This window comes from Nipponia nippon, unplaced genomic scaffold (genome assembly GCF_047370975.1).
Source record: "Nipponia nippon isolate SJK-2023a ecotype South Korea unplaced genomic scaffold, ASM4737097v1 scaffold_3, whole genome shotgun sequence".
In the NCBI taxonomy this organism is placed as follows: Eukaryota; Metazoa; Chordata; class Aves; order Pelecaniformes; family Threskiornithidae; genus Nipponia; species Nipponia nippon.
The window spans coordinates 124,337,371-124,350,624 of NW_028262347.1; the positions used below are offsets into that span (position 1 = coordinate 124,337,371).

General features: G+C 42.8%; 1 protein-coding gene across 4 annotated transcripts in view; it reads left to right on the forward strand.

Annotated features, from left to right (window-relative positions):
- PTPRE (protein tyrosine phosphatase receptor type E) overlaps positions 1–13,254 on the forward strand; it is a 112,775-nt gene that overhangs the window by 16,100 nt on the left and 83,421 nt on the right. The window contains exon 1 of one of the 4 annotated variants that reach the window (XM_087766441.1): positions 3,544–3,560. The exons of the other annotated variants lie outside the window; for them this stretch is intronic. The gene's annotated coding sequence lies outside the window, so the exon portion shown is untranslated. Of the gene's footprint in view, positions 1–3,543; positions 3,561–13,254 lie in introns of those variants that run through there. 4 annotated transcript variants of the gene reach the window in all.

Genomic DNA, 13,254 nt, shown 5'->3' on the forward strand with positions numbered 1-13,254 from the left:
ACGCTAGAATCCTTTGTGTGCTTTGTTTCCAAGCAAACAAAGTCGGGACAATGGAGAAAGGATATTGTTATTGGGCCTCTGGGACTCTACTACTGCATTTTGTTTTTAAATAGCCTTTAATATTTCTGACCCGATATCCTGAGCAATATAACAAAATTCCAAGTGGACAGCTAGCTTTCCTTGTTTTGGAAATGTCTCTGCTTCCCCCCTTTTTTTTAAACTGAAGATGCAGGTTATTTTCTTAATGCCAGAACAGCTTATCTGCGGGTGGTGTACCACTGTATTTTTGTTTCAGCAAAAACTAATTCTCAACAAAAATCGAACCAGCTAATGTAGTGTCAGTGTCCTGCCAGAAGGTAAAGCAGAAAGTAAAAAAGGAATATAAATTATGCAAATGAATAGCATAGCAAGAGGGAGTGTTGTGTGTAGGCTTAGATGATGGATGTTGTTTGAGACTGTCTTGAGTGTCCGTCCGTGAGCTTTTGGCCAGGTTGCATCGAGTCTTTAAAAAACCGTTTCAGATCTTCCACTTGCATCTGAATGAATGAGGAACCTTTGTAGTGTTGGATGCTAGAGGGGACTAAATTACGTCATGGCCTTGTGGTCCAGAGATCTGAATCCAGATTATTTCTCCTTCCACCCCTGAGTAATATTAGCAGGCATGATTCTGTAGAGGTCTGTTAAAACTTTATTTTAAAATGTTGTTTCATGTTAACTGAATGCCCCGGGACAGGCAGGGATCCCTTGCTCCAGCCTGAAGGAAAGCAAGCACTTGAAGGGCACTTCAACACAACAGCCCAGTTTGATTCTGTCTGGGTTTAATTTAGCAGATTTGGGGCGTTTTCTGGGGTTATTTTTACAAGAGAAGGAGCAACTTTCTTGCTGGGAATGCTGAGCAGTTATTGTGTGTGGGCGGGCTGTGTCTGGGCGATGTTACGCTTCATTTTGGTTCATCTCTTGGGGGATGCCTTCTCGCCATTTATGTCTTCAATAACATGTTTACTGTTAGCATTTAAAAAAATACCTCTGCTGGTTTTCATTTTCCTTTTACAGTGTTTCTGCATAATAAATGGAACAAATTTATTGTATATTCTCCCTGAGTTAACCCCAGTTGCCAGTAGCCCACGAGGACCAGCCAGCAGCCAACGTAGTCGGTGCAGCCTCTATTTCAGCAACACTTCTGCTACCCTTGAAATAAAAAGTTTACCGATATTGTGAAATAATGCATGGTATTGTGAACGTACCGAGTATATTATTGCATGGTATTAAGACACTAACAGGGATAGATATGTAGGCTAATGTTGTGGCATTCGGTGCTGTTTCCTTTTGAGGCTTAGGCTCTGTAATTTTGGCCTCTGATCCCGACCTGGTGGGGACGGTTTGTGTAGGAGCTTTCTTAAATTTCTGACTGAGGCATAACGTGATCATGCCTGGTAACAAGAAGATATTTTCGTAGTTCATGTCTGTTAGAGGGATGAGGTTAGTTCTCCGATAGGAAATGACCATTAAAAGAAGAGGTAAGAGTTGCTGTCAAAATTCTTTTTCATGATGATGTCCAGAATTTACTACACGACTGAAGAAATCTCATTGGCAAACGTCGGTTTTGGAGAAGAGGAGGTACAGAAAGGTGCTTCTCCTTACAGTAAACACAGGAGGAATGACGAGAGAGAAATCCTTAAATGCACAGATGTATTTGCTGTAGTAAAAGTGACTCCGCGTATCGTCTCAAAAAGATTAAAAAATTTTTTTGATGCTTAGAGGAGTTTTTGATGACTTGGTAGCAGTCATCTGCAAGCATTTGTGCCGTCATTTCATTTCTGAAGGCTCTGGGCTGGGTTGTGGTTCTTCTCTTTGGTTTCCCCCCTGAGCTGTGGTTTCGCTAGTGAGAAGCTTCTAAGCTGGTCGTAGCTCTCGGGTCTCGGCTTCCTGAACTTCAGGCTGAAGGATGAGAACAGGCAGAGGTATTTAAAACTGGAGCCCTTCGGTTTCCGTCCCCCTGAAACACATCTCCCTGGGAGCTGTGGCTGCAGTAGGGGCCCTTTACACTCCGCAGGGTGATGGGACAGGAATATGCATGACCCAAGAGGCTGCGTGTTGATTTTTCTACCACGCCCCTGGAGCGTGGACGGTCGGTTGTGGTGTGGCCCATCAGTCTCTTGAGCGATGCACGTTCTTGTTGCTGGGTTGTGGACCTGCCGGCCGGGCCCCATCACTGTCTCTGTCCTGCCTGTAGCTTCAGGCTCAGTGCAAGTGGGAGAGAAGAGCCCATGAGCAGAAAAAGCCTATCTGAACGCCAGTATTGGAGGGAAAGGTTCACCTGAAAGACAGGCGCTGTTATTTGAGCCTTTTGAAAGCAACCAAGTCACAGAGGGTGTTTTCTTCATGGAAAAATAGACAGTCTGTGCTGACAGCTTGGCATAACTCTCCACTATTTAAGGAGTGGAAGAGACTGGGGCAGCAGAAGAGCCCACAGAGTCAATCCTACCTCTTGACTGTAAAACCCTGTCATATGTGGACTTCACTCTGAAAAAAATGTGTATTGTATGCATTGGAAGTTATGGGATTCTGGAGGTGGCAGGAGTCAGTACTGGTGATCGGGAGTTGCTCAAGGCTGAGGCTGGAGATCCCAGAAAATACATCGGTGTTCATGATGTGTTTCAGCTTGGAGTTGTTGAACTCCTTCCTTATCATATTTTTGCAAAATAGTGAGGCTCCATATGAAATCTGGTATTTTTGAAAGGAGATTTATCTGTTTTCTTTTCACCCTCCCACCGGTAGTTTTTGTTTTGCATCTGGATTTCTGGTTGTTTATCCAGTCTTCAGACATGAACATCTGACCTGCTCCTGGAGCCAGTAGTAATAATGACTTAAGGAAGAATGAGGTTCACCATTTCTGTTTGGATAATCGTATGGAAGAATAGCTGAAATAAGCAAAAACTGATAAAAGTTTGAGGTTTTCATCTCCCGCATTAGGCAAATAGCGGTTCTGAGTTTCTACCGGAAGGTCTTAGGGTAGCAGCGTCCAAGCAAAAAGGTCAAGTCCTTGTAGGACATATCCAGTATATTCAGATGAAGGGAACTTTGTATAAATGCAAACATGAAATGCTCCCCGAGGGCCACAGCTTTTATTTATCCCCTCAGTGTTACAGAAACCAAACTTGGAACCAGTTTCTGCTCTTTAAAGCACCACTGCGAGTCCCTGGAGGATGCTGTCCTTCCTGCACATTTACAGGTCTCCAAGGAAGGCTCCTCTCCAGTTGACTCAATATGTGAAGCTGGAAGTTTCTTCTGCACTAAGGCAGAGAAACGATTTATTCACATCACATTCGTTCTTAAACAGAAGGGAAGAAAAGGCTATAGGTTAACTTGGCATCAAAGCACATTTATAATGAAAATTGGCAATCATAAGGCGGGGGAGAAGTCATGTCTCCTGTACTGCGATGTTCGATGACAAAATAGTTACTTGAATCTTACTGATTGATCGTGGAGTGGTCAGGGCAAAAGCAAGGCTGTGCTAGAATGAAGATGAAGGTGATACTTAAATGTTTCCTGCTGTGGAGGTATGTGATTTTGAGAATCCTGTTGTGATAAAACTTAATGCCTCGGAGACAGGAGATTGTGTGTACTTACCTGGATGTTACCTTTCTTTCAAGCTGATAGAATTCTGAGGAGAATAAAAATAGGAATTGCTATCCACTGACTGGTGTCATCTCATTTGGAACAGGTTTTCTAGGCACTCTAGTTGATGGAAAAATATATTCTTTAAATAATATGTAATGCAATCTGTCATGTTTGTGAAGTAGAGTTGAATTATGTGGGCTGTAGAAGAGGGAATTGAAGGAAATAACTTGTTAACTCTTATCAGTGATCTGACAGTGTGGATCCTGCTCCCGGGCTGCAGACGAGTGTCCGTTGTAGCAGACCTGACCTGGCAGCGCCGGTCTCTGGGATAAGAACGGGGGTATATGCTTCTGTTTGCATTACACTGGAAAAAACTCTTCTGAAGTCCGCGCAAATGGTTCACAATTTACTTGAGGACCAGGCGGAGATGACGGCGGGACCCGCAAGCAGAGCCCGCGTCTCCCTGGCTGCGCGGAGGAGCTGCTCCGCTCATCGCAGTCGGTCTGTCTGGCCTGTTTAACTTCCCTTCTGCCCGCAGGGAGCCATTGCGCGAAGGAGATTTTTGGACAGGAAAAGTTACAAACTAAACAGAGGAGAGAGGCAAAGGCTGAAATAAATGAACTAACAGTATTCTTGTTCTGTCGATTTGAATGCAGGCTGTTGTGGTTATATGAATGTCTTCTTCCAGCAAAAATTTGCTGATAGGTTTCTGCCTGTCCTCAGTGACTTATTCCTGCCCCTGAGCTGCCACTCACTGAAGACGTATAATGTTGTTATTTGTGGGCTGTAAATCAGATCAGGGAAACGTTTCCTTCTGGAGGGCTCTTGCTGTAGTATTTTATTTATCTGTTTTAACCCAGATGGTTTCTTGGGCTGGCTTACAGCAAACAGTTGTGCCAGCGCCAGTGGTGGAGTGGTGCAGAGCGGCTGGGGTGGTGCTCAGCTGTGGAGGGAGGGGAGAAGAGATGAAGGGGGGGAAAAAAAGAAGAGGCCTTTGATCTTGGACATTGTTTTTATTGCTGTCTGTATTCATGCACATGCTGTACTCTTGTTTTCCCGATGCCGTGAGCTGTGCTTCCTTTCAGCATGATGTTGAAAAGAAGATCCCCTATGGCTATATGGTGTTTTAGATAGCTACATCGCAACTGGTGGTCGTGTCTTAAAGACGCCACACAAAGACAAAAGTAAAGAAATCGAACAGGAATAATAATAACCAAGTTATTACTAAATCAATATGAAACTCGATGAGGAGAACTGTGTTTCCGTAAAGGCACGGGCGGCTGTGAAGGAGCTGCCCTTTCCTTGGGCGGTGGCAGGAGGTGCCGTAGCCAGCGCTGCCTTAGGGCAGAGGGAATTGGTATTGCCCAAGAACCGAGATCAGGACTTCATTTTGTTGCTTCCCCTGGGTATCCCTGTTTGAGAGCACACTCTTGTGCCACTTAGCTTGTCACATTTGTGCTTTGTGTGACACCTCTCTGATTGTCCCGGGGGAAATTGCCTTGGTCTCAGTAATCCTTTCAGAATAAGCATGTTATCAAACCCTAACGTTATTTCCGGACGTTGCAAAATAAAGTTGTTTTCAAGACGTATGTTGCCACATATTGATGCAGAGCTTAGTCATCAAGTTTTTCTCCTGTTAATTTGTTAAATAACTATTTAAAACTCTTCAATAACAAATACATCTTGGCTATTTAAAAAGGAAAAAAAATCTCCTATGTCCTCTGTGTATATCTCCTATTATCGTCTTCAGAATTACAATTTCTCCTTCGACACAGAGGGTAAATCCAGAGCTTCTAAAGCAGAACCCTAAAATGTTTGCTGCAAACACACGTCCCTTGTTAACTAGTATTTACATAAAACATGCTGACACCACTTTGGGGAGGTTGAGTAGGATGCTTTCTCAGCTGTTGAAATTTGCACATGAGATGGAAGATGTTTTGATTAAAAAAAAAAAAAAAAAAAGGTTAGCTGAATATTTTTTCCATTTATTCCCATGTGCCAAAATCAAAGCAGTGTTTCTCCAGGCGTCTTGCCCATTTTCTTTTTTTTGTTCCTCTTGTTCGGTTGTTTGGATTTTTTTCCCCTCAAGGTTGGGATTTGGGTTCTTTTCCTCTTAATGGAGGAATTGAGTTGCTTAATGAGATAAATACATGTAAAAATGCCTTTTAGACGGAAATGAACATAATAGTACTAGGTTTAGATTCCTGTTCACTTTTAGTAGTTGCAAATTCGATCTGTTATTTATCGGTATAGGCAATGGTGAACTGGGGACAGGCGGTGGGAGACCTGTGAGACTTCACCAGTAACGTCCTCCTGCTGTAAGAACAGTAATGAAAAAGACTACAGTTATGTCTGTTTTACTTCTACGTGTTCTTCTACCTCGTGCATTTTCTAATATGAAGCCCTTTCTGTGATAACATTTTAGTATGTGGTTGCTTAGTTTATTTTTGAGCTGTATTTCAAAAGCCTCCTGTCAAGGAGGAGAACTCCCAACTTTCCTAATCAGTGTTGAAATGGCTTCTTAAAAGCATAAAATAGAATCTTATCTTTTTTCCTTGCAGTGAGGGAAAAACATTCCCTTTCTCATTTCTTTGTTTTTATTTTCTCCGCGTGGATGCTAGTGCTTGTGGCCACTCAGAAACTAGAGCAAAATCTTTTTTTAGAAACTAGAGCAGAATTTTCATAATAAACTTGATCTCGTACAGATTCAGAGCCTCCTTTGGGGGGAAGTGAGGGAAGGAAGCTGGAATTAGGGAGGTTTATAAGCAATGTAATTTCGAGGATCCATATTCTAAAAAGTCTCCATGGATTTGCTACTGCTGCCTGGATTAGAAGACCCTTTAATTTGCTTTTAATTAAAATGATTTTCATTTATTCTGTGCCTTCTTCAAAGGTCCCAAGGCACCCTACAAACTTGTGATTATATATAGGAAATGCAAAATCCATATTCATGCGATGCCGAGGTTTCACGTTGAAGTTAAGGATGAAAAAGAGTTTTACCCTCCTTTTTTCTAGTGGTATTTTTAGAACCTCAATTCCCCGTTACAGTGCAACTTTTAAAGCCCTGTAGTTGTACATGTTTGATCTCGGTGAGATTGCAGTCCAAAGTGTAAGCATTGACCTTCCATAAATATCTTATCTGAATAATATATTTAAATAGCCCAGGCTTTATTTTTGCAACCTCATTAAGTTGGATGAAAAAAAAAAATCATGTAAATACCTTTATTTTTTTTTTTAAAAATAGGCAATGCACCTATTGCAGAAAAGTCCAAACCAAAATGCTATGGAAATGATATAGTAAAGTGGAAACTGTTACATAGCTTGTAAGTATAGTTAGGTTATGGTAATTTTCTTTTAAATAGCTGATCTTAATACAATGTAAATACTTAGAAATGAAGAAAAACCTTTCCTAAAGGTGACCGTACTGCTCTACATTTTACTTGTGTAGTCCACTGTAACTACTAAAGAGCAGAAGAAATAGGGTCATCAACTGGGAAATACCCATATTTTAAATGACTTTTGTGGTGGTTTCTTTCTTTTTGGTTATTTGCTGTGGAATTAAACGTGATGATCAGCATGGAAACCTGAAGAAGTCCAAGGAGTAGTATGGATAATGCAGTCTCAGGTGGGAATTTGGTGCCCTGGGTGAGGTGATGGTGATGGAGCCAGCGCTGGGAGAGAGGAGCAGCAGAGACGGGGAGGCTGGCAGGAGCAAGGTTGCACAAGCGCTGAATTTTTCCAGAGACTGGAAAATTTGCATTTATGTTGGTTCTTTTTGTTTCGGAAGAAACATAAACTGTAGTGGTAGAGATGCTAAGATTTTTTTTTTTTTTTTTTTCATGCTCATGAGTATAGACAGCTCTGAATTAATGCTGGGACATTTTGTAACGAACGGCAGTCTGCTGGAGGCAGAAGTTCTCTGTGTGCTTTTGCACGATGTAGGCAGTTGTACGAGTTCAGTAACTGTACCATGAGTTTTTCATATGCGGTAATTAAAATGGAAAAACAGAACAAAGTCCTTAAAAACGATTTAAACGTATTTATTTCATAATAAAATTCTCTTGAAAAAAATGGGTCTTCTACTGTCGAAGAAGAAAACCTGAAACTTCTGCTTGTTTATAGAGAGCCAGCAATTTCACTGTTCAAGTTAGGGTAAGCAAAATGCCATTTTTGACATTACACTGTTGTTTGAGGATCTTACACCAGAATTGTGAGCAGCATATTTTCGTATAATACTGGTTTTGTTTTCTAAATGAATACAGCAGTGTTCGTGTCTACGGAGGAGTTATTCATGAGGAGTTCACAGAACTTGCTCAGGATCTGGGAGGAGGGGAGATGGCTGTGCTCAGCAGTTTGGCTGAGGATGGGATTTTTGGGGGGTCTTGGGGGGTTAACTTTTGAAAGGTTGGAATCTTTGCGTGCGTATCTAATGTACAATTTAAAAAAAACCTGGTGTAATTGTCTACAGCAGCTACAATTCTGTAGCCTGTTGGCGTTCATCTGCCGAAGCCGTCCAGGTAGGGGAGAGGTGGTGCTGGAGGAGGCTGAGGTTGAGTAGCAAGAACCGAGTGATCCCAGTGAACGGACAACTTTGACTTGCTGGATTTCCCTCCCTAACGCTTGAATGATTTAATTTGAAGCTTAGGGATTTTTTAGTTTGTTTTTCTTCCACCGTTATTTCCCAAACCTGTTCCTCATCTCCTGCTCTACAGCCAAATCTATAAAGTCTCAGTGTTATTTTCTGGTATAACTGATCAATAAAGGTGACTGAACGTGTGAAGGCTGGTATTTGGTGAAGTGTTAGTGAAAAAGGCCAAGTGTCTCCTAAGGGCAGGTATGCCTCCTTCGCCCCCCGCCGTGTCCTCTTCTGTCCTCCTGGTCTATGGTGGCAGCGGATTTCTGGTGGTTGAGTCTTTCTTCAGACCTGGAGTGGCTTGTTTCCAATGACAAGCTGATGGTAAACTTCGGCCTGAGAATCCATGGATTCCTGTTTTCTGGAAACACGTTAGGCAGTAGGAAAACTGTATTTTAAAAGTACAAATGACAGTTGCAAAGTAAAGCTGAAAAGGCCTTTCATTTCTCTTTTATCTTGTTTTTAGTTGACTCTTACCTTCAGTAAGATGTTTGGCTGAATTAAAAGATGGTTATAAGCATCTTATGAAACCACTGCGTCCTGTTGCTCTGTAAATAGATCTTAATAAATGACTGGTTTGGGATTGTGTGCATCTGAGACCAAGATGCTGCTGCAGGGTGATTTCTTGTGAAATTGTAGGCCATTAAGATGATGGACTTAGCGGCGGCTCTCCACAGACAGCTTTATTAAGGGCCAGTTTATGCATTTGTGGTGAAAAACATAGCAGTTGTGTATTTTCAATGACTTTGCGAGGCATCTGTATTGCATCTACTCTGCTTCACTGTTTCATTTAGGCACAGATGTTAGAAAAATGCCTGAATGGAGTTACATAAAACTCCAGCGCAAATTGTTATTCTCCTTGAAATTAGGATGGTGTCATCTTGTTTTGGCTCCAGGGAGATTAGATGAAATGGGCTTCCTAGAGGAACATCAAATACCACAATTTGCAGCCGAGCGTGACCCCAGATGCTTTGTGAGAGCTTGCTGCTCTCCGTCCCTTTCGTAGTGCTACCACCGTGTGGCATCGGCGTGAATTATGGTCCCTGGGAAAATGGCATTTATGCTGCGTGTCGCTGCCCGTGGGAGGACGTCGGCATCAAATAAAGTGCCGTCATGTTGGAAATCCAGTTGAACAGACATATGCTGCTGTCCTGATGTGTTGCTTCAGGACAAAAGGGTGTAGAGAAGTGACTGGAAATTATACAGACTTAACCAGCAGCCTTACAGGCTTCCTGCAAAGCAGCGTTCCCTGCTCTTCAGGCAGCGCCGTTGTGTTTTGAGGGCGAGGGGAAGGTATGCGGAGGGGAGATCCCCGAGATAACCCATGTAACGGCTGAGGGTTTTGGCCGGGTCTGGTCTGGTGCAGCTTCACCTCTCTGCTGTGATCAGGAGCTCATCTGTGAGCTTATCTAAAGCTGGATGTGCAGCGGACGCTTCAAGTTGTTCTCATCTCCTTCGTGCAGGAAAGGAAGTGCCTTAATGAGCGCAGGGTAGAAGTCATTTTCATAATTACTGTTCTAAAATAAATTTAGGAAATACTCATGACTTTGTTTGGCAGTCCCTGGAAAACCTAATCTGAGGCCCAGTTTTCTATAGAAGACTGGACCAGGTGCTCTCCAGAGCTCCTTGCCAACCTCAGCTTTTTTCCTATGATCAATTTTAAAATCACTTGGCATGTTTCTTTCAGGACTCGCAGCCTTTTCAGAAGATGCAATTAATTAATTTCAGGTGGAAAAGGGTGCTTAAAGGAAGCCTTTGGGGGGCACCTGTAAACTGGTTTCAAGCATTTTTCTTTTTTTCTTTTTTGTTTTTGGGGGGATGGGGTTGCAGATCCCTTTAATGCATGCATTAACGCAGGGTGACTAACCAGCATATTAGAAAGAAATGTAGTTGCACGCCCGTCCGTGAGCATCCGAGTTGAGCTGTTTTGTATTTCTGCTGCATTGAGGTGTAGTGACATTTGCGAGTTCGTCTCTCTTGAGTGCTTGTGGCAAATGGTCAAGACACTAGCAACTGAAGTCTGCTGAAGTAACTGCAGGTCTGCAAGCATTTTATATTCATCAAGAAGCAATTTTTGTTGTGTTTTTTTTTTAAGATGCGGTACAAGAGTTGCATGTTAGTTAACGTAGTCCTGATTTTGTATTCGGTATACATCTAAAACATCCTAACAAACATCCTTTGTACATCAGAAACAGAAGGCATGCAGTGCCTGACGTCTGAACACAGTGGTTTTTTCCTGTTTACATTGGCCGAGACCCTTAAAAAAACTTACTTATTTTGTCATGAAGAAGACTACCAAATAAGTTCACATCTGTGGAAGCTTGTGTAAGGTAGACAGTGAAACCTGGCATGTTCTGCATGTTCTTGCCCTTCCAGGAGATCATTCAGGACTTTTGTGTCATATCATCATCTTATCATTGGAGCCACATGGGATCAAAATGAAATGACTGCTACTGCGCTCGAGCAGGGAGCAAACTCTGAAGTCTGATTTGCACAGCAGCTGTTCCTCATTTAATCTGAACAAACACAAGAGCAAAGGTCTTTATACATAATTTTCCACTGGATATTATTCAGCCATATATTCATACGCAACATCTCTGCCAGTGACCTGGATGATGGGATGAAGCGCACGCTCAGCAGGTTGGCAGATGGCCTCGGTTTGGGAGGAGCGGTTGCTGTGCCGGAGGGCAGGGATGCTGTCCAGAGGGACATCAAAAAGCCTCCTGGCGTTGGACAAAGCCAAATGCAAGGGCGTGAGGACGTGAAGTACGAGCCCAGAGGAGAGGGCTTGCGGGGTGGGGACTGAACTGCAGTCTTCAGCTACCTGGAGGAAGGTAATGGAGAAGACCGAGCCAAGTTCTACCCCGGGGTGCACAGCGCAAGGGCAGGAGGCAGTGGGCACAAGCAACTGGTTATAGAGGGGGAAATTGCAGCTGGTTATACGGGGAGAAGAAAATTCCCTGTGAGGGTGGTGTGCGGCACCACCTTGGAGCCCCGCCGGCACGAGCAGACGTCCCAGCAGCCTGGAGCCCAGCTCTGCTTTCGGCAGGAGCTTGGGCAGGATGAGCCCGAAGGTCCTCCTCAGCCCAAGTTATTCTGTCTCATTCAGCGTTGATGCCTGCCTAAAATCCTTGCCGGGAAGCTGTACGTGCTATGAAGTGACTTGCTATTGTTAATTGTGAATTAAGGAAAAAAATGCAAAAAATTCATCCTCTGAATGACTTACGAAAGGGAATTCACATCTGTGTGCAACTCCAGCTGCACTCAGGTATATACAGCGTGCATGTATATATATACACACACGTATATATACAGTGTGTGTATATATATAGTTATATATATAAAACGCTGGAGATCTTGACCCTTTTTATGATCAATCTGCTTAATTTGTTCATTATTGTCAATAATTATGATTAGTCTAAGAAAATATTTAACGCTTCTGTTCAGAGTCTGTATTGAGAGAATAGCGTAGCTTGTCACAGCAGGTGTCTGGGCTGTTCTCTGCGCCTGCACTGCTTTAAAACATCCTCTGGTTACAGGTGTTCATTGAATTATATTTTAAATTAATTTTCATGAAGTGGATATACTGCTATGCTTCTGTTTTTAGCCATGCTGTTAGCTGGTGTAATACTGGAAATCAAAAACATTTCTGTTGATTCAAAGTAAAGTAAAATTTTAGGTTTACCTAAGGCTTAATGTGTCAATTCTTATAACAGACTGTAGGGAAAAGTGGGGAGCTCTGCCTACAGCTGGAAAGGGTTGTTTTCCTGTAATGTAAATCTGATCAGTATACTTGACTTAGTGAACTAAAAATCTTGTTGGTAACAGCATCATTACAGTCCATAGTTTACAATTTTAAAGAAACTAAGAAGTGAATCTGTATTTCAGTGATGGAAAGATAATGTGTTTCAATGCCGGTCACTCACCACCACTCATTCTCTGGAAATAGCTTATCTTCTTGAGCCATCCCGTTGTGGTGGTATTTGTATCAAAAATAGTGCTGTTCCTAGCCCATTAAACCAGGATGTGTAACACCAGAAAGAGTTTGTAAAGGAAGTAAGATATATATCTTTACAGCTTTGTGTGTTAGCTATGACGCATGTATGTATTCTTATATACATACATGTATCATAGCTATACATATATGAAAGCTAACACATAGTTTTACTCTATTTTGCATTTTCAGTATTGAAAAATAAGTCAGTTTTCGTCAAGTTGGTACAGTTATGTCTTACAATATGTCTACTTTTGTGTTTTTAGTGATGCATTTTGCGTATGTGGATGAGCATGCACTAATTAAAAGTCATAGAGCGGTAAAAGTCACGGATCTTTTTGTTGAAGCAGGGAAGGGTTCCCCTCCGTGGAACAGAAGGTGGAACCTCTGCAGGCATCAAGTATAAACAGAAAATGTGTTTAGATTTGGATCTTCACAGAAGGAAAAGGTTGGGGAACTGCACAGAAAGGTATGCAGATAAGTTTTGAATTATATTCTGCAGGGGGAATCATGTTGGTTTAGAAAGGCTGATGGTGAATGAATCGCTAGAAGAGCTCTGTGGCCTCTTTTGGGCAATACTTAGAAAATTACTTAATTTTCAGTGCTGGGAGGGGGAGGGACACAGTGGGCTACAGCTGTGGCTCCCGGCCATTGCAGCCGACTCCCATGGGTACAGCACATGGTTTAACTGAGCACCAAAATCTCTGCGTTTTGGTCAGAAATGACTCTCTGGTCTAGCCAGCACGTGGCAGCAGCCCTGCCTGGGGACCTCCTCGCTCCCATCGCTGCTCACGCAGGGAGCTGCAGATGGGTCGGGGTTCTGGCAGCACCGCGAGCCATCGGGGCCCCTGGCTGCGGCGAGTTGGTCCCCAGGGATGGGCAGAAAGCCATGGGCCTTTTCAGAGCCAGCAAGACCTTCTCAAGATCTTTTTATCTACTGAGTTTAGAGACGACCAGTTGTGTGTATAGTCAGCGTTTTCGCCCATCTTACCAGTTTGCATTGGTC